The sequence below is a fragment of the Thunnus thynnus genome, chromosome 24, assembly GCF_963924715.1.
Source record: "Thunnus thynnus chromosome 24, fThuThy2.1, whole genome shotgun sequence".
In the NCBI taxonomy this organism is placed as follows: domain Eukaryota; kingdom Metazoa; phylum Chordata; class Actinopteri; order Scombriformes; family Scombridae; genus Thunnus; species Thunnus thynnus.
This window is the reverse complement of record NC_089540.1, coordinates 7,293,253-7,314,178: the sequence shown is the minus strand read 5'-3', so window position 1 is coordinate 7,314,178 and position 20,926 is coordinate 7,293,253. Positions and strand designations below refer to the sequence as shown.

The 20,926-nt window shown below is 40.4% G+C and overlaps 1 long non-coding RNA gene across 3 annotated transcripts in view; it reads right to left on the bottom strand.

Moving 5' to 3' along the window:
* LOC137177397 (uncharacterized) overlaps positions 1-20,926 on the bottom strand; it is a 212,021-nt gene that overhangs the window by 147,047 nt on the left and 44,048 nt on the right. For all 3 annotated transcript variants that reach the window (XR_010926101.1, XR_010926100.1, XR_010926102.1), the window contains exon 5: positions 3,009-3,095. This is a non-coding gene — a long non-coding RNA (uncharacterized lncRNA). The remainder of the gene's footprint in view (positions 1-3,008; positions 3,096-20,926) is intronic.

The window sequence follows — 20,926 nt, the reverse complement described above, 5'->3', positions numbered from 1 at the left end:
GATTTACCACAGCGTTGTTGATAGGTATGCGTCCTGCATCTCTGACACATTCAAATCTGAAAGGATGCAGTAAACTCACTATCGATGTGTCCAGGGGACGCAAACTATTTTTTCCCTGATAATACTAAAATTGTGAACAAATCCCTGTTGAAATCATAGAAATAAACAAAAGAAACCTCGGTGACTGCACGTTTTGTGTAGTACAAACACTTCTTATTAAACCTCCTTGACAAGACACACACACACACACATACACACACAAAGGTTACTAAGCTACATGTCTCCCACCTACTGGCTAAATAAAAACAACCTAAAATGACAGAAATCAACTTTAGGAAAAATTTATTTGACATGAACTTTGATTTTTAGTTTGGATCATGTCCCATCCACTAACATGGAGGGGGCAGGACTTATGACCTATACTGCAGCCAGCCACCAGGGGGTGATTGAGATGTTTTGGCTTCACTTTTGGGAAGCTGTCATGATGTCCATCTCTATATACAGTCAGTGCTTCCACCTGCTGCAGCTTCAGTCTGAACAACCAGAGCACCATGTTGGTCTGCTGTGGTGTCCAATCAAAAACGATTATTCAATATTCCATTCGTAAAGGTTGCAGGGAAATATGAATTATTGCTTCCTCCTGGCAGCTCCTCCTGTCTTTAGAGGTTGAGGTAGCTTCTTCAACTCATCACTCAGTGAGAAAAATGCCTCATAAACTGGGAATTAATGTGTGGTAGTATTGTTAAGTTAGCTGAGAAAGTTAAAGCTACATCAGTATGATGAAACAATACACGGGTTTATTAAAGTGACCATTAAAATGTTTTATCAGGATCTATTTTATGTATTATACTTACCACAGTTAAAAGTTTTTTGCTCCTTGAAGGCAGTTTTTATCTCATCTGTCTTCCTCACTTTGTGAGAATCCTTTGTGGTGTGAAAGATTTACCTCTAGTCTCTAATCTTTTCAGATTAATTTAAATAAAAAAGGTTGATGATTGATCATCTAATCATTTGTATGATGTATTACTTATGGTCACTTTGAATGATTTTAACTGATAATGTAGAAAAACAGAGAGTTTAAATTTGGTACGGTCCACATGAATTTCGGGATGACTTAGATTGTATTTCAGGACGGTTCCAGGAGGATGTTGAAAAAAGTTAAGAGCCTTGGGACCCACTCATATGACCACCTGAACCTACACTGAAAACCTGTCAACATCACTGTTACCATCAGCTCATGGCTGCTACTGTGCTGGCACGTGCTTATTATTCATTGATTATTCCATATTCCTAGCATGAATCACGTCTATGTTGGGAATAGCTGCTTAGTGAACCTTTTTGGATAGCTGTCTCCTCGAATATAGCTCCCTTTATTCATTCATTTGTTCCCCTCCTCCCGTCCTTGCTCCTTTCCCCTCTGTGTCTCCTCCCCAACAGGCTAAATACTCCTCTCTTCACAGAGTTGTAAGTAGCCTGCCTGGTCACCCAGGGTCAGTCCGGTTTGTTGATTTAATCCTTGTCTGATGTTGTCTCAGCTCGTAGCCGGGCTCAAATGACTGCAGCGCCGGCCGGGCCTCTCCCGTTCAGCTGTCTGATAACACCTCTCCTCAGAGCCCACCACTCCGATCTGATCTGAAAGCTGATGAGAAGCAGCCACAGCAAGGTACCGGTGTTTACCGGAGAAGGTTTAAGATCTGGCATCCAGCTGGGTGGAGTGGGAGGGAGTGAAGTGGAGCAAGGTTCACAGCAGAAAAGAGTACAGTTGAATTGTTCAGGCAAGTCTCCAACATATCTCACCCAACTGCCTGAAATACTAAAACAGCTTCCAGAAAAACAACAACAACAAAAAAAAAAAAGCAAAAAAACTGAAGAGAATTCAGCTTTGCACAGCACATCCTATATATTTCCATACATTGCGTTCGCTAACGCTGCCTGAAGCAGTGGTAATACACAGTATATCACCACTTATACACTCTGTGTATGGGATGTATAATTTGCTAATGCAGTTAAGTAATTTCATTGGCTTACGCAAGCTGTTCCAGCACGCAATAGCATGATCAGAGCCTCTCAGATAACAACCCTATCTCCCATTATAGATGCATGTTAGCATCATGTGTGACTTCGGAAAGTGGAATCATATCATGTAAGTGTATTTATGACTGCGTTTGACTCTGAATCTTAAAACTAGAGAAAAGAAAAAAGGAAATGCTGCTTCTCTCAGCCACAGCTGATCAATAAGTCATGGCAGTCACATTTTCTCGCTTTGACAGAATTATTAAACTGAATATTTGACTCCGCGCACATATACAGAGCTATTCACAACTGGGAGCTGCCCAGTACAACTGAAGTTTGCTGCCGCTGGCCACTGAGCAGCTCCACCGGAGAAGAGGATTAAATGCCTTCCTCTTTGGCATCTCAGTGGCAGTTGTTAAGGGAGGACAGAGCATTAATCATTCATTCCTACCATCCAGATTTTTGCCAGCCTGTCTGAGGATCTGAACTGGCAACTGTTTGGTCACAGATGCACTCCGGTCACTTTTTCCTCAGGATTGTCACTGCATGAGTAAAAGCTCAAGTTCAACACTGTCCTGTTTAAGCATGCTCATGCTTATATGTGTGTGTGTGAGAAAGCGAGTGAGTAAGTGAGTGCGTGCATCCCTTCATTTTGGTAATGGAAATGCTGGGAAGGCTTTAGTAGTTGCCACTGGTAATGGAATGAGAACATATGTATAATTTAAGGCTCTGCTACAGGGTCCCAGTGGAGCCAAGGCACACACACACACACACAAGCAAACACACATATCCACAAGAAGCTTAATCACCGGCAGTGTTTCTTCATCTGAGTAAGTGAAAGTGGCACTAATACAGCACTGTAGTTTCAGCTCTCTTAAAGTCCCACCAAATATCCCTCTCTGCTTATTATTCCGCCAGTTGGCCTAGATGAGTCAGGACTACACAGCGATAATGTGAAGCGAAAAAGACACGGTGAAAGTGCAAGTTCTACTTACTTTATGGGAGAGCGGGGAGAGTTACAGCGAAGGGAAGGTTCGGGGGTTTTGCAGACGTCTGTCCTATTGATCAGTGAGCGAGTCCTCCTGTTTCAGAAAAAAAAAAAAACATATATGTTTTCATGCTGGGAAATTGGCACCGGCCTTTCTTTAGCATTTATTAGAAGGGCCAGCATGAGTGTATGTGAAACAGCAAGGTTTCATCAAGACCTTTATCCCCAAAATGTCAGTGATGCCTCCTGGCTTCAAGCTGTAATGCTGTGAACCCTCCCTCCCCTGGTGCTGCTTCTAAACATCTTATTTTCTTCATTTTTTTGGAAATAAGAATCAATGCCATCAATGTCATAATGAAATATATATTTCTTATACTGTATATACCAAAATAGATCACATAATAGTACATCACTTTGCAATGCTGAAAAAGAATACAAGTATTTGTTTGTGGGATTGAATGCTTAATTTTTCTCAAATAAAAACTGCAATTTCAATTGGGCTATAACTCACATTATCGACAATGTCTCAAGGCTGCACTAATCAATGTTTTTATAACATTGGCTCTAATTAATATGTGCAACACAAAAAAGGTGTTGCTCTCAGTGAGGAACCCAACAAACATACAGAGAATCATCTCCCGAGTCTGCAGCTGCCTTCGGCTCTACAGAGCATTTTAGCATATTTTAGCTGTTTTTTTCAGCAAATAAAGCTCTGATAAGCCCACTGTACACTACCTGCCCAGCACCACACAGCAGGCATGAAAGTTAAACAACTAGCATGTGAACATATTGTGCAATTTAGCAATTATAGGAGGACATATTTCCCTCAGGAGTTGGTGGAGACCTAAAACAGAGCTAAAAGTAGAGTGAATATCGGACTTATATTCACCAGGAGGTCAGACGTGTGACCAAAATGAGCGCTAATATGGCTCTGTGTCAGCTGGATATATAAAAAACACATTAGCCATGACAACTTCATACAGTGACAGTATGACAATGTTGTCTTTACAGCTTTAAAAATCCTCAAATTGTTCAGCCTTGTATGTATAAATAGCATGAATGCATATAAAATTAAACCCCCTTTGCGAACACAAGAAGAACATTTGCAGCCTAAACCGGAGCGTTTAGATGATTTTGTGTTATAAATAGAGAAAAATAAAAACATCAGAGAGGATACATGTCAGTATGAAATATTTTGCCAGCATCATTTGTGCACACAAAGCTCTCCACATTGTTGCTCTTTTTGCCCTTTAATTGGTATTTGCTAAACGACATTTCAAAACACATTTGACTGTCATATCATTAACATCCACTCAGTTTCCCTCTGTTTGTGTAAGCAATTTGCATTTGATTTGTACCATCAAGCTATAATTTACGTGGGCCACATCCTGTTTGTGTGCGTGTGTGTGTGTGTGATAGAGAGAGAGAGAGAGAGAGAGAGAGCTTGTTGCATTATGACGCAGAGTCAGGACATAATGACTGCGTGGCATTGTGAGAGATGGTCTTCTGTTTTGCATCTCCCCCCCATCAAAACAGCTCCATTGTGTCTTGTTTCTAAGCTGGAAAGTCCCCTGCTTGACAGGCAATTCAGATTCCCTACAGCATGCCACAAAGGGCCGCGTCATACGGCGACAATCCGCTCTCCTTTTTCTTCTTTCCTTTCTTTCTTTTTTTTTTGTTTTTTTGTTTTTTTGTTTTACAATGGAGTGTGAGAATGCAATCATCACGGCCGTTTCAGACTGAGGAAGACAATTTGGAAGGGGGAGAGAAGAGGCACTGTCCCTGGCATGTTTATAGAGAGCTCTGCCAGACGACGACGGGGAAATGAAGGAGGGAGAGGCAGTGTGTGGAGTGAGGGGATAAAGAGAAACAGGGAGATGGGAGAGGGACAGAGATAAAGAGCAAGTAGAGCAAAAAAGATAGATGGAAGATTGCACGAGCAAGCGAGAGATGGATGAAGTGAGGGATGACTGGAAAAGAGACACTGAAGAGGTGGAGGGGGGGGGAGTATCTCCTCCACTGCCGTGGCAACCCCAACGATGTCATTTCCTTCTGGCTCGTGCTACTGGTGCTAACAGACCTCCCACCCTCTCTTGTGAGGCCCTGCACACACCCACACACACAGGCACTCCAGCCATCCTCACAGAAACACACATCCCCTTCTCATTCTATTAATCTCCCCTCTCTCTCCTCCGCGTTAGCATGGAGTCCCCCTCGAGACTGATTAAGGTGGTCTGTGCATGCATACGTGTCCGCACGAGAATGTGTGTTTTTTCTATCTATAGTTTTCTATTTCTCCTGTTTGTCCCCCCCCCCCCCACCATTCCCCCCTGCTCATGGCAGACACTTGCTGTAATAAAGTAAATGAGGTTGGGAAATGGCAAGACTCAAGGTGATATTTCAGCAAGCCACTCCCCAGCAACAACACTGTGGGGGAGGGAGGCAGCTGAGCATCTGAATGAGATGTCTGTATGTATGTGTGTGTGTGTGTGTGTGTATATGTGTGTGTGTGTGTGTGTGTGTGTGTGTGTATTATGAGCACTGGAATGGAGTGTAGTATTTGCAGAAGCTTGTTTTATGTGAGTGTGCATGCAGAGTTGGCACAGCCATGCCTGAATGCTGGGGTACATCTTATTGCAGAGTAGGGGATTGCATTGTTTTGTTTTTGTTTGTTTTTTGTTGTTGTTGTTGTTTGGGGGGGGGGGGGGGGGTATTATAGACAGTAAGGTCTTATTGTGGACAATAAGGCATAATAAGCCCCTATAGAGGCAGCCCCCGAAAAACCAACCCAATTCACAAGAGAAAAACTAGTTAAGTCATATTGTGCTTAACTTTAGTGGATCATAATATATTGGGTATGGAATTAAGCTGCAGATGCTCCTGTTCAAGATGAGATCGAACTTTTCTATGGATGTCGGTTTTTGAGCCACGACAAAGGCCAAAATGTGGCCTGCAACAGACTAGGTAAGCCTTGTTTTTAGCCTAGCTGATTGCTCTATTGTTATGTCGTAACGCATATCATAAAAGACAAAAGTCTAAGCTTTAGGCTTGTAAGGAATCTTATCAATATTAATTTGAATTCACAACACAACCTGCTCCCAAGGTACTGATTGATCTAACGTGGCAACAAAGCATGATTGGTTGTCCCTAGAGGAAACAAGACTCCAAACTGAAGCAGTTGTTGATCACTTGTGGCTCCTACTGGCTGGTTAAGAGGAGCGAGGAGTCAATGGTGGTATAAAACAGCAGTCGATGGCATTATAAAATAGTTTTTTCAAAAATTGTGAATCACTGCAACAACGAGAGGTCCTTGAGCATACGGTCATGCATGTGAACAAAAAAATATTAGGCTGATGGGTCCAGTAGTATGTGAGATTAGCTGTGGACACACACACACACACACACACACACACATGCAAATACGTGACCAAACACATGATCCCTTCCAGGCTTAAGCCTTTCTTCTGAACATGTTCTTTCATATACATCTTTGGATACATTATTGGATTCAATTTTTGGTATTTTAGTCCATGTATCACCAAAAGTAAAAGGATCACTCAGTAGACTCATTTTCCTAAGTGCTACTTAACAGCTTTTTCTTCTATAAAAGCCATTTGACAATAAGAAATTGTTTTGAAATTGCTCCAATCATAACTTTATATCAATTGCATCCCTTTTCATCTCCTTTCTAATGTATTAACTCCAAATGTATTTACCCTGAAATCACTTCATATATACTATAGTGTATTCTAGGTTAATCTTCATCACTTAGTAAATTTTGGCCAAATTTCCCATCCTGATGTGATCCACTCTATTAGCTTTCAGTATGTAATTGTAGATTAGTTGTACATCAGCAGTTACATTGAGGTTGATTATGTAATATGTATATCCAGGTTTGCGATATTTACAATATGTATTTCAAATGAGAAATGTTACACTTTGTGGAATTATTGAACGGATAAAGCTGGCTTTCTGATTGCCGATTATCCCATGAAAAGAACAAAGCAACAACAAAGCGTTACACGTCTACACAGGCGGTGCAGTGAAAGCAGCATGTTAGCAGAGCAGCAGCAGCAGTAGTCTACACAGGATGCATTCAGGTGCAGTACTGCTGTGTAGGTCAACTGCGTTTTAGCAGCACTCAGAGCTCTTTTAAAGGCATATAAATGGAAGAAAAAAAGCCTTAAAATGTAAAAAATACACTTTGAATCACCATTAAGCTCAGCCTGGGTAGTAAACTGCACTGATTAAAAGACAAGTGTACCTGTTCTAACTGGATAACGCCTCTTTTGTAGAAAAGTTTCTCTCAATACTTCATAGCTTCCCCAGCCTGTCGCAGTTCTTAAGATGTAAATCTTTCAAAAGAGGGTCACAACTATATAGTTTCACATTTTAAAACAGACTCACAAGTCATCTCCTTGCACAGCTGGGCAGTGTAATTTTTAGCAAATGTTACTCAAAAAAGTAGTTAACAGTGCATTTGTTGGGTACTGCTGGGGGCAGATTCATACATGTTTTAGTGCTCTATATACAGCAGCAGGATGGTGTATATGGTATTAAACCCAATAAACTACAGTGTCTGTGTTCATTATAATTAAGGAGATCTATGGCACAGAGAAATAAAATATGTTAGTTTTTTTATATACTTACAATCAATAGTCTTTATGGTATTTGTTGAAAAACATAGAATATTAGCAGATTTCTGTTTTATATTTTGAATACAATTATATTATTATAGATTTAAGTGGTAGATTTATAGCTAATGGGGACCTTTTTAAATAATAAATAGCTGTTGATTTTTTATTCACTCTGCTTGACTTTCTCTCTTTGCTACATTTGCTACATCATATTTTAGTTTAATTACTATAATTTATAGTTTTTATAATACAGCAATGATGTGAGTAGACTATTTAATATATGTTTAAGTCAATTCCATCAAGTTATGCTCCATCCCATTAAATTATAGTCAGATCAAACATTACAACGCAAAAATGCACTCACACAGCCAAGACTGGAAATAGTCCTCTTTCAACCCTGCCCACATTAACTAGCTCACATTTGAATTTCATAAAACATATTTATAAAATAATATTGCATTTGCATTCCACAAGCTATAAATGATACTGTACATCTTTATTAAACAGACATCGTCTTTGTCCTTTGTCCTTGCACTCACCACCAGCCATGAACCACCCTGCTGTTCTGCTGCCCGTTGTCTTCCAGCAGACACGTACACAAACAAGGATACACCAGAACAGCAACTATATGAATTCCCTCAATGAAAGGTCAATGCATCCTAGTGTCTAAAATTAGCCAGAGCGTGGCGAGCCTTACTCTCTTGCAGTGGTAAAGTCTTTTTGCAACAAAAAGTGAATGGGAGAAAGGAAAACAATGCAAGAAGGACTTTATAAATTAGGTAAGACGGGGTGAGATGATAACTTGAATGATCCCTGCAGGGAAAGGATACACTGTAAATAAGAATGCAAAGGTATATAGAAGATAAAAAACATTTGAAAATACCTATAGGGTAAGTGCATTTTTTTTAAAAAAGTAGATGTACATGTATTGACATTTTCAAACTCAACACCAGTAGCAGCTTCAACCTTTTATGCTACATGTGGATCAAATTCTGTCTTTATTTGGAGTTCTCACCAATACCAGAACAGCTCACCATGTGTCCCTGTGTTTGTGTGTTCTTAAAAATTATGTAACTGTTTGTGAGTTTTGGACCTCTGGCTTCTTTGGGCTGACAAGCTCTTGCTAAGAACAGCGGTCTGAATTCTTCCCCTCCAAGGGGCAGGTTGGCTGTAAGCCGGCCTTAGCCGACCGTTTCCATGAGTCCCATGTCTCCTCCTATCCCAGTCAGTCTTTCTTGCACACAAATCCCCAAGGACAGATATGTTTCAGCCCAAATATACACTTAAAACAACAAAAACAAAACTTGAATGCCACCACACGCGATCAAAGACAATTCTCCATTTCAAAAATCATTTCTCTCTCTGACACACATGTATTATCTAAGGAGGTCTGTGTTTAAGGGCATATGGACACACCAACATATCCAAAAGTATCAGGTTAAGTGTTTTTTGATGCACAGATATTACCAAACTCGGTAGTTTTAAGGGTACCGACGAAATTACATCAGCACTACTGAGTACCAATTCATATTAAATCAATTGGTGCCAAATTTCAGTACCTGAGAGCACATCTGGGTGAGAGAGTATAGTATACATTAGAGAGAAAGAGAGAGAGTGAGCTGCAGCTTGTTCAAGTTCAGCACAGTCAAGGAAATGGTGAGCCGAAAGCGGCTGCAAGCGGGTACACTTTTCAAAACTTGATGCAGACAAGACTCGCTGCAATATTTGTAATGTGAAATGAAAAGTTGGCCATGGCAACACATCTAACCTGAGGAAACACCTGGTCAAACACAATATTTCTAAAAGCTGAAGGGTGTACCGTATTCTTCCACTTTCTTACTATGTTCTACTAAGGTCACACCAAAAAATGTCTTTGCAATGTATGTTTTGTCTGTTTTCATCATCTTAGATATCTGAACAAGATGGAACAGCCATTTCCTAATTGCAGAGCACTTCATCAAAAAAAATCCTGCCATTCAGGCAGTTTGGGCAGACCTACGACTGAAGAGGGAAATGGACAGAGATAGGTATAGATTATTGATTAAAAAATAAGTCATAACGAATCATCAAAATTGAATTAGACTGATTGTGAGACAAAGCATGTATGGATGTGTTTTGTACTTCTGATTTTCTTCTTAGACTGGACATAGTGTCAGATGATGACATCAGGAGTTGTGCAGACTTCTTCAACACCATGAGGGTCCTTTACAAATCTACAGTCTGTGCGTCTTCTGATAAGAGCGCCACCGCAAGGCAGATCCTCCCCATCCCCATCCCGGAGAAGGCAGTCACAAAGCTGTCACACTCGCAAGCAGACACAAGGTTTGTTCATCATGAAGTAGACGTGTGTTCTATTCTATACATACACTTTGTTTTAATTTACTGTTGTGTATGCTTTATTTAAAGGATGGAGATGTGACACAGTAGGAGGAGGAAGAAGAAAAAGAAGAGCTGCTGCAGCAGTAGGAGGAGGAGGAGGATGGGTTACAAGACAAGGCAGCCGCATTAGCAGCACATGTAAGATATGGACATTACTGACATACTTCTTCTATTGATAAGATAATAATGCTTGATGAATCATGAGGCCCATTTTCTATTTTCAGCTACCACTGCTGCATAAGAAGACAAAACTTTCAGCTCTTGGGAAGCTCTTATAAGATGAAGACCAGGACATCAGTGACCCCTCAATCACTGAAAAGGCCAAGAAAGAGGTACAGGTGTACCGGAGCTTCCCAGCAGTCCTGAGCTCAGTGGATCCTATCCTGTGGTAGTGGCAGAAGAGGGACCAGATGCTAATGCTGGCCAACTTGGAAAAAAAATAATTACTGTGTCCAGGCCTCTTCTAACAGGCTCGGTTCTTACCCAAGAGACTGATCTTTCTCAAAAAGAACTGCTAGAGTAGTTCATTGCTAGTAGTTCAGTAGAGTAGTTCATTGCTAGAGTAGTTTAGTACATACCTTTATTTAGTTATTTAAATATGTATATATGTATAGTTAGTTTATGTACCCCAATAAACTAACCTGTTGAAATTGAGAAGTTACATTTTTGTTATTACAGAGAGAGTAAAGTACCAAAAACAAAACAGTACCCAATCCTCACAAATATATTCTATCCAGTCACACAGTCGAACAAAAGTCAAGGGCACAGTTCTAAAGTATGATATGGAATCACACTCACTCACACAAGAAAAAAATACAGCCCTACCAGAACGCTGTCGCACACATTCATACGCACACGTACATAAACACAAACACACACACTTTGACATTTTACATGATGGAATGACAAAGGAGCGAGGGGAATGTCAAGCACAATAGACTCCCATTTGGGCCTAGTTTCTGATGCGGAGTGACACATCACGCAGCTCCGTAGGTATGCCATTTGTAAAGATTAGATTGTGATTTGGATGATACCGGAGGGCACATCCAATAGAGAGACGGAGCGAGGGTGGAGAGGAAGACAGATGTGGCAGAGAGCAGAGAGAGAGAGACAGAGAAACTGAGACCAGAGGGAGAAAGAGAGACAGAGGAGAGATCATTATTTGGTATGTCCAACAGAGAAGCAGGCAGCTTGTGTGTGTGTGTGTGTGTGTTTTTTGTGCATGCAGCTTCCACCATTCCCCTCAAAGTCCTTTTCAATAATGTAAATGTCCCTCACTAGCGGGCCCATCTCCTCTCTGCACTTAATTGTTTCTGGCCTGTTATGCCTGGGCTCTCTTGCACCGAGTCTAAGAGTGTGTCAGTTGCTTGCTCTTGTTTATTTTGCCCTGCGTTGGCGTGTGTGTACACAGTGTGCATAGATGGCGCATGTGAGTGCTTTTCTGTCAGTAAAGGCAGGGTTTCTTTGTGAATATGTATGTGCATATTTGAAAGAGACAAGAAAATTGGAGAGAATAAGACAAATAAATCATGAGACCAAACTTAAAACCAGCAGCAGAGACGTATGAAGACAGCAGCAGTAAGACAAGAACATTGTAAATGAGGGGACGACAGAGGAAGAAGAAGAAGAAGAAAAAAAAAAAGACAAGAGACAGAGGAACAGTCTGTACCAAAACCAGACAGAGCTGCATGTAGAGAGCTGTGAAACTATAATAAGGGAAAACAAGGACGATGCTGAGGGAATAAAAGAATGGGAAGCAAAGTAAAAGTAAAAAAAAGAGTGCTGGAATATGGACAGGAACATGAAAAGTGGGAAAAAAAGAGCGGGAAGAGAGGGAGGGGAAGTGTACAATAAGGAGGCAGTCTATTTGTTTGCCTTATGTAGTGTAATCTGCCCCCCCCCACCCCTCCCAAACAGACACACACACCACTACCATACACACACCCGTCAGACAGGCCTCCCTGCGGGTTGTTAGCCATGCTTGCAGAAATACAGCTTCATTTCTGTTGACAGCCGGAGGAAAATAATTGGCCAATAACAACTCATCAGAATGCAGGAGATATGAATGATTTTCTCAGCCAGTTGTATCTGAGACAATCAGCAGCAGCATAAACAACTGAACGGAGGGATCGTTTCTGTCAAGGCAGTGTTGGGAGTAAAGTTTGGATTTGCCTACACACAGATTGATTTTTATGGATTTTTTTTTTTTTTTTTTTTTTTTGTCTGGTTGATAGTTGTATGAGGTAGTCCACTTTTCAGTTACAGATGAATGAAGGATTTGAAGTTTCATTTCATTTTTCACAAATACCTGTTTGTTTGCAAGAATATTCTGTGGCACTTGTATCATCTGTCTTGGATCCTCTATCATTTGACAGTGACCAAAAGAAGCAGGAATTCCAAAATAATGAGCCACAAGTGGGAAAAGCGCACTGATGAACATCTGTAAAATGTGCATTATGATTTGAAACGAGTGCTTGATAGAGACCTAATAAAATGGTGCTCTGCATGCTTATGGACTAACGCTATTACAGTGAGTTTTGTCTGATTGTTGGTTGGTAGCCAGGGCCTGGGAGTCGTCTTTGCGTCCTTATCTGTTGTGTTTCAGATAAGAACTCAACAAAGATGGAAACGCTGCTTTCAATCAATCAATTTTCATTTATATTGCGCCAAATCACAACAAAGTCATCTCAGGGCACTTTTCACATAGAGCAGGTCAAGACCGTACTCTTTTCAGTGCATTTACAGGTCATAAGCAGTTTGTTATGTGCATATAGTCCTATAAAACTAAACAACGTAGATTTCCATTTATGTTAAGCTGTACGTTGGTTTGAGCAACCTTTTGCAGATAAATAGTACAAGTGCATTTCCACTGAAGTAAAAGCATACTCAACACTATCTACGGTAATTAATGGCAGACACCTTTCCTAATTAAGTCTACACTGCATAAATCTTAACTTTTGTGATGAATAGTATCATTAGGTAAAAGTTAATGTTTGAAATGGTTCCTTCACTCAGAGATTTCATGTTAAAATATGTCACTGATTCCATTTTTTTTATGCTGGGAAATTTTTATTTGTAAATTGAGTGTTTTTATGAGAAAATGCTTCAATAAAAAGGTTGAAAGATTAATGGTTGAAGTTATGGTTATTATTTATAGGCAAATATACCAATGGATTAATGAAATGAAATAATCAATAGAATAATCAAAAAAACAATCATTAGATTAATCGATTATTCAAAAAAAAGAATCGTTAGTTGTAGACTTATCGGTCATGTTTCCACAACACCTGTTCTATTTGGAGCTGAATCAAATAAACAGTCACCAGTCAGCAAAGAGTTGAGGTGACTCATTGTTGTAGCCAACTGCTGTGAAATGCTGTTCATTTCACAAGAGTCTGTTGCCTGAATGTCTTCCAGGTATGTCTTGAGTAAATGGTAGTCCTTTGTCTAAATAATGAGAGGATAATAACTCCAGATACATTTAGCAGTGGAACCTGAGTGTTTGAAGGTCATGAGCTCTCATTTTTGGACTTTTTTAGGATGTAATTTAAGCTTCTTTGTAAGGTCTCGTCTGAAATCTGGCAGGGTGAGGAAATTAGCACTCCAACCCGGCCTGAAAACTCAAATTGGTTGGATGTTACTCACAGTTCTTGCAACTCCCACTTCAGCGACCAGTTCAGGGGTTACTCATCAACTAGTGACTGCTACCGAACTAAGAAAATGAGATAATGTCTTACAGCTCCAAAAGGAAGAGCTCTTTCTTAATATAGCCAAAATTCTAGCACATCCCTCATGAATTGCATAATCACAAGCCTTGTTTGTTGATCTCGTTTACTCCTGTCAGTCTTCCTCATGATTGGCCAGCAACCGCTTTCATTTAAAATTTCCCAACCAATTAGCCATGACCCTTGAGTTTTCAGTGGAGCGTGGCTGGACGGAAATGGCTGTAGAATTTCATCTTGGCTACACTTTCTGTAATAGAGTAATAAAAGTGTTTATGTGGGTGCATCCCTTCTGAAAAGGCAGTATCTCCCTTATTAGTGGCATCCCTTCCATCCTTCCAAACAGCCCTGACAAGTAGGTGACCTGTGCTAATTTTGTTTCTCTAAGCTGTCCCTGTTTACCACGAAAATCTCTCTTCAGGGTGTGATTTGCATGTTGGGAAATGAAATATTGAGGACACATTTAGAGGTAGAATTTACCTCTGTTGGGTTCCACATTAGATAGCAAGTTTTTCCTTTTGTCGTTTTACTCCCAGTAAGGGGTCCTTTGCAGATGAAATGTCTCTTTGTAGCTAAAAGGATGTACCATTCAGTGTATCTCCTTAAGGTATCAAAGATGACTTTACACACAGCATGTATTGTATTGTAAAAAGATGTGTGTGTATCACATAAATTACATTACAATGGTGTTAAAAAAACATGTCAGAAGTGTCAGAGGTTCAAAGTATTTTCAAACTCTTCATAAATCATTTCCACATTAACAGTTTTACCTTGGTATAATTACTGCCAACACAAGACTACAGTTGATACAGTTGGCAGCCTGTGTCGCCCACCAATTAGTTCTATAGTGTTTCTCCTCCCTCTCATTTATGTGCATTTGTTTCCTCTGCCTCTTTATTGAAGACAATCAACCAGAACAGCTGTACAGTATGTAATAGTCAATGTACAGTAAATTATTGCTCAGCTGGAGTTCTTCTATAGGCTGATGGATCATGTATCTAAGTGAAAACTCCCAACAAGAAGTCACGTCTTCTACTTTGAGTCATGGTGGTGATTTTTAAAATCAGCCTTCCTGTCAGCAGATATCCACTTGAAAGGAAATCTGGCTTGATTGAAAGACTAGTTGTTTTTGACACTCTTCAACCCAGGCTCCATGTAGTTGTGCAAATTTTTTTGTCTGTAGTAATAGATAACAATTAAATAGAATGGCAAACGCAATGTGGGGTTATATGCGGAATAACGCCTTACAAAGGGTTCATCTCTTTATACAGGAAGAATGTCACACTTATTTTGTGCCATCCAGCAATATAATATGAAAACCCCAACTCTTTGGCAAGACAGAATGTTGATATTGGACGATCCTGCAAACTTTGGATTACCAACTTGTTTTCAAAGTCATTTCTTTCTACAATATCAGTGGATGCCAATTGATGAGAGAAAGATTGTGGATATGGGAAATAAAGTATGGTATGGTTAAGGACAGACAATGAAAACATCGGATGGTTTATGTAAATCTAACAAATATTTTTGAATATATAAGTGTATGTAAAGAGGTTCTCATTAATAAAAAAGGTGAACGCTAATTGCAGGTTTTTGACAAGATGGGAACTCGGGTCTCCCTCATGAAAGTTAGATGCACTACACGCCCATCCTCTATCACAACCACCACACTCTTATTTTGTGACACTACATAAAGGGCACACTTCTTCCTGCATTGCTATTGAACTTTGGCATTGGGCCATAAATTAGGAGATGTGGAAACTGGGCTGGAAAAGACGGTGAAAGCCAGTGAGAAAGACACTTTTACTTGACTGAAAAATTAATTACCTTTCAGTCAAGTAATTAAGCATTTTCCCAGTAAGTTGTACAGAAGTATCACTTCTTCTACCACTGTAGCCTCAATCAGTCATTATTTGCAAAATATCAGTTTTTCAGTGTGAAGAAACGTGTTAGATGTTACAATACAAATCTTGATGTTGGTAAATTCACAGACATCTGGAGAGTGCAAACCTTTTATTTTTTTCATCCAAAGTATTTTTTTGGAAGAGCCAATTAAGTCCCAAAGTGTCAGAAGTCAGGATATCAACAGCAGATGGGGAAATAAAGCAGAACATGTTATGACAAAGACAGTTTGATTGTCGAAAAAAACAATGAAAATGTTAGTGTTATGACATTAATTTATAAAGAAATCCATGGAACAAATGTTGGCTCATCTGTCAGGTCCATTAAAACTGCTAAGTTGTGTTTCCATATGATACATCAGAAGAGATGTATCCTCCCCAGCAGCGCCGTGCCTTACCTCTAAGTCAACTCTCACCAGTCACAGTCTTCGCCCTTCCCTGCATGCCTATAATGATACCTGCACTACTGATTGATGCATGACAGGAGCATTACTATCAGCGGCGGTCATTTTTGAAGCATCAGCACTTCCCAACAGCGGACAGCGCTACCTGAGTGCACCTGCCGAGCTTCCCTCAATTAATGTAGCCGTGGGCGCGAGTGTGTGTGTGTGTGTGAACTGTCAGTTTGCTGCTCGTTCTAGGTCTGACTACACCGCGCCGGACTGGCCTCTCACCGAGCTCATTTTCCCCTTCACTCTGTGTGAAGGCCATCTTCAGAGGGAAGGGAAGAGAAAGACGGGAAGGAACAAATCAGAGGGAGGGAGAGACAGGGCGGAGAGTGAAGGAGAGAAGTAGGGAGTGAAACAAAGGCTGAGCCTAAGAAGAAGAAGAAGAAGAAAAAAAGGAGACTGTTAAAAAAGAATGAGCAAGCCTGAGGAAGAGAGAGGGACTGCAGGAAACAGACACAGAGAAAAGGAGATTTAAAAAAAAAGAGAAAGAAATGAGAGTCTTCTCCTGTCTAGCATTAAAGTTATGTGTAGTTTCTGAACTCTTCTTTAAACACATCGTCAGTCAAAATGATTGACAGTAGCTGTAATTTTTACAGTCTTGCAGTGGCGCAGAGACTCTGTTAAATGGAGGAAACCAGAATGTAAACTTTATGGCACTATTTATTGTAAGTCACACACACACACACACACACACAGACGCAGAGGCAGAGATTGATTGCCCCAAATACACAAAATTGCAGGCATGTTCACATACAGTATGCACACTTTTTAGGACTCCGAACAAAACAAAGGGAGGGAATTTGCTGCTTTCTTCGCTATGTGTGCCTTCACAAAAGCTGTCAAAGCCTGAGCTGCAGAGGATTAGGAACTATATAGATCTGTAATGCATCACAACGGGCCCGAGCAAATAAACAAATTGGAGAGAAAAGCACTGCACAGAAGACTTGCCAGGGACTATTTATCAAAATTTCCAGCGTCTTGTTGTCTCTGACCTATAAGAACGCCTTCTATTTCTTTTCTTTTTTGCAGAGAGGCATACCTTATAGATGCAAGCTGACACCACTGGCATATAGCCTCTAAGAAATTATTGCTCAGCGTTGTACTCCGCGACTTTTACCAACCTGTCAGTAATAGCTATTATCCTGTGTGACAGCAGCAATGTCCCTGGTCTAAGCCATGGATAACTTCCAACATAATTGACCTCCGTTTTGAGGTTATATCTTCCACTTTCCCCTTACACCGGTAACTCATCTCGTCTCTTCGCCACACACCGGGGGTAACCTATACGGACATTTGTTACCATGGCAGCGAGAGGCCGTTCCTTGAGTGTTTTATTACTTGTTGGGGGTGAACAGCGCTGTACATCAGGTCCTTGTCCCTGAGTGTGTGCCAAACGTCCGTTTCACCCCTGCGCTACTGGAAGGTGCGTGTGAGGTTGAAATTTATGTTTTGTTACTGTCAGGCTCTAAGCTAGTCCATGCAAAACTTTACAAGGAAACTCAAGAGAAATGCTACTTATATATAAATTTGAATCCTGTGAGAGGAAACATGTTGGTTGCTTATCTTATGTGTTATATTTAAAGGTTTGCTTCACCCAAAAACAACATTTTAATATCATCATATATCATAATTTGAGATGTCAGTCTTTGCTTTCACATCTGTTCACTTGGTCCAAATGAGGAAAAAAGACAAAACAGTTACTGTGCGGCTGCTACATTTCAACACACCTCTGCTTTAACACCCTTTTACTTAGATTTATTAGGGAAATCTTGTAGCTACATGCTGATGCATATACAGTATGTGTTACCAAGGTTACCAAATGATTTTGCATAAGATATGAGATATGCATGCTTAAACAGATATGAGATTGCCTCCTTTAAATTCATGATCAACAGAGGGATTTAATAATTAAAAACTGAATTAATGCTATAATCGATCAAACAAACTGCACTAGAGTTTGCTTGCAAGCGGACCGAGAAACATCTTCTCGAGCACGAGCGTTGAATTGAGAGCTTTGAACACACAAGGTTAGGTGTGTAATCACCTTGAAATTTCTGCCTCCACCCTAATAACGCCCAATGAAGGTCAGACAGACGGTCAACTAATAAATACTCCTGCAGTCAGTGTGCTGGAAATGTTTTTGTTGTTTTGAAATTACTTTCCTTTCAATGCATCTGTCACACAATGAGGTAAAATTATTAATAATACAACGGAGGTGAAAGAAATTTTATTTGTGGGGCTGACAACATACGTGAGACCTGATGTCATAGTGAGACTTCCCAGGTCTCAGTTATTGATGATACACAGACATATGAACGTTTCTAATTGGAACTTCTTTCTACCAAAGAAACAGTTCCCATGAAACCTGTAATTTTGGGTGAATCAACCCTTTAAAGTAGTAAAACGTATGTGAAGTACATTTCAACACAGTTAGGATTTCTCATGATTATCAAATGACAAAATAAATGGATGTAAAATTATGAACAGACATGCATTTTTATGTCTGCATGTCTCTCATGAGTGAGAAAAAAGTGAAAAAAAAAACAAGTTCACTTTCTAAATGTAATTTTAATAGACATGCAATTTCCAAAATGACTGCAAAGACATTGATTGAGAAACTTTGTGAAACTCTACCCTTTGAAGCTGTAGTACTTTCAATTAAAAAAACAGCTGGCTGGATGAAGCTTGGAAGCATCCGTGCGTGGAATGTTTCAAGCAGACTTCAATATAATACAGCAGCCAGCTCAACCCCCCCCCCCCCCTCCCCTCCCCCAAACTCCCCACTTTGATAGCACTCACCAATCTAAATGAAATGTGTTGTTGTGTAGACAGCCGTAGGCACCGGCCATTCAGTCCAAGTAAACACCTGTCTGAAATTGGCTGGAATTGGTACAATCCAGGGTACGGAATCATTACACCGGCATGAGATCGCCATGAAACCCCTTCTGTCTTCGTGTTGCCAATTTCATTAGGCCTGAGCGTTCTCTCTTCATGTTTGTTTGACAGCTCCTCTCCTTTTTTTTTTGCAGCACCATCTTATTTATTTGGTTTCTCCGTTGGTGCTGGACAGGCTGCCTCCAGAGACAGAGCTCTTATTGTGAAGACTCATAATAGAAGCACGCTGACGCACCGCCCTGTCAGTTTTAACATGCGCACGCGAATGTGTGTACACACCCACACATACATACACAGACAGACAGAGGACATCATATAGAGCTTTAGCTTTTTCCATAAGTCCACACTAATAGTGAAGCTGCGCCGCCAATGAGAAAGCTAAAATAATTGGTCCGTGGGGAGTCTCGTTTAGTCTGTGTCAGTAGAAACAGCTCAGTGATAAAAAGCAGAGATGCACAAATCAAAATAACATCGGGGTATGCAAGCAGTCTGACCCCTCGAAGAAAAAAAAACGACAATGTAAACTCGATGGCTTCTCTTTGAGGACTAGAGGAATTATCTGGGAGAAGCAACAAATCTTGTCATGCACATACTGTATAATATAATATGAATAAATAAAGCACAAGCTGTTCTCCAGCATCACACAGCTCCTCTGGCTTTTACGTAATTATAAAAAGCTCCGATTTGATTTTCTTAAATTACTCTCTAGCCATGTACCCATGCATTTTTGTTAGATGTCTTTGAAGAGAGGGCACATCTTTGAAACATGCCAATTAGCCGGCGTTTTTTTCTTTTTTTAGAATGAGTCAGAGTAAATGCGTAGTCAGAGGGATGCCAAATCCACTGTTCTTCTCAAACGCCAGGCTTCATCCACTCAATTAGAACGGCAGTCAGAAATTGGAGTTTTCTTGCCATCAGCAACTTAAGAGATCCATGGTATTTCTGGTCTGTTGCACTCTTGAGGGAATAACATTATTGTGACTGTTTGGGCGAATATCCCGGCTTATGCTGTCAAAAACTTTTTTTGGGAGAGGGGGGGGATAGGGGGGGATTTGAGAACAACTTTCTCAGATTGAGGGCACTCGGATCCTCGGAACACTTGCTTCTTCCATAAGAGAGAAAAATGTGCACGTCCCCGTTCAAACGATCATCTACAGTTATTCTCGTCTTGTTAAAGATACAATGCCGCTCTCTTTAAGGAAAACCCACCTGGATACAGTGAAGCCAAGCCTATTTGCATCTGGATTAAGGGTGTGCAAAGGCGGCGTTGTGTACTCTTGCACGCTGTGTTGTAGACTCAAAGCGTGTGATCGAGGAGAGGCTACAGAGCGAGTCCACGAATGGAAACGTTGGAACGCTCTGCACATTTCCAGTCTGAATGTCTGAAATTTGAAGTGAAAAGCAGAGCAAAAGACAGAGAACATTTCTTATGTTTTCTTTTTTTGGGGTTTTTTTTTTTTTTTTTTTCGCTAGAAGTTCTACAAGACAGCATGATTACAGCACAGGGACTAAAAGACAAAATGCACAGAGGCATCGGCACAAAATGAAACCAGACAGACGCTACAGTGCTGCTTCTTAACCGGGGCTCATTACAGAAGGCCATGCTCTTTTCTCTGCTCTGCTCTCCTTTTCCACGGCTGTTTCTCTCTGTGTGTCATTTCCTCTTTTCATCACCACCTTTTCCCTGTAGTTTCTACGCTCTCTATCCCTACTGATTTGACTTGGCTTTCTCTCCAATTCTCTGCCCATTTCGCACTATTGTTTTTGAAGGTTAACACAGCAAAGGTTCGTGCCCGAAAGTGAAGCTGCCCCCTCAGTCCGGAGCTTAGTTCTATAAAACTAAACAGCTAGAAATCGGTAGCAGTAAAAAAAAAAAAAAAGGAAAATATATATAAAAAAACAACTTTAACACTTCTTTTTTAATCTTCCTGTTCATCTGTGG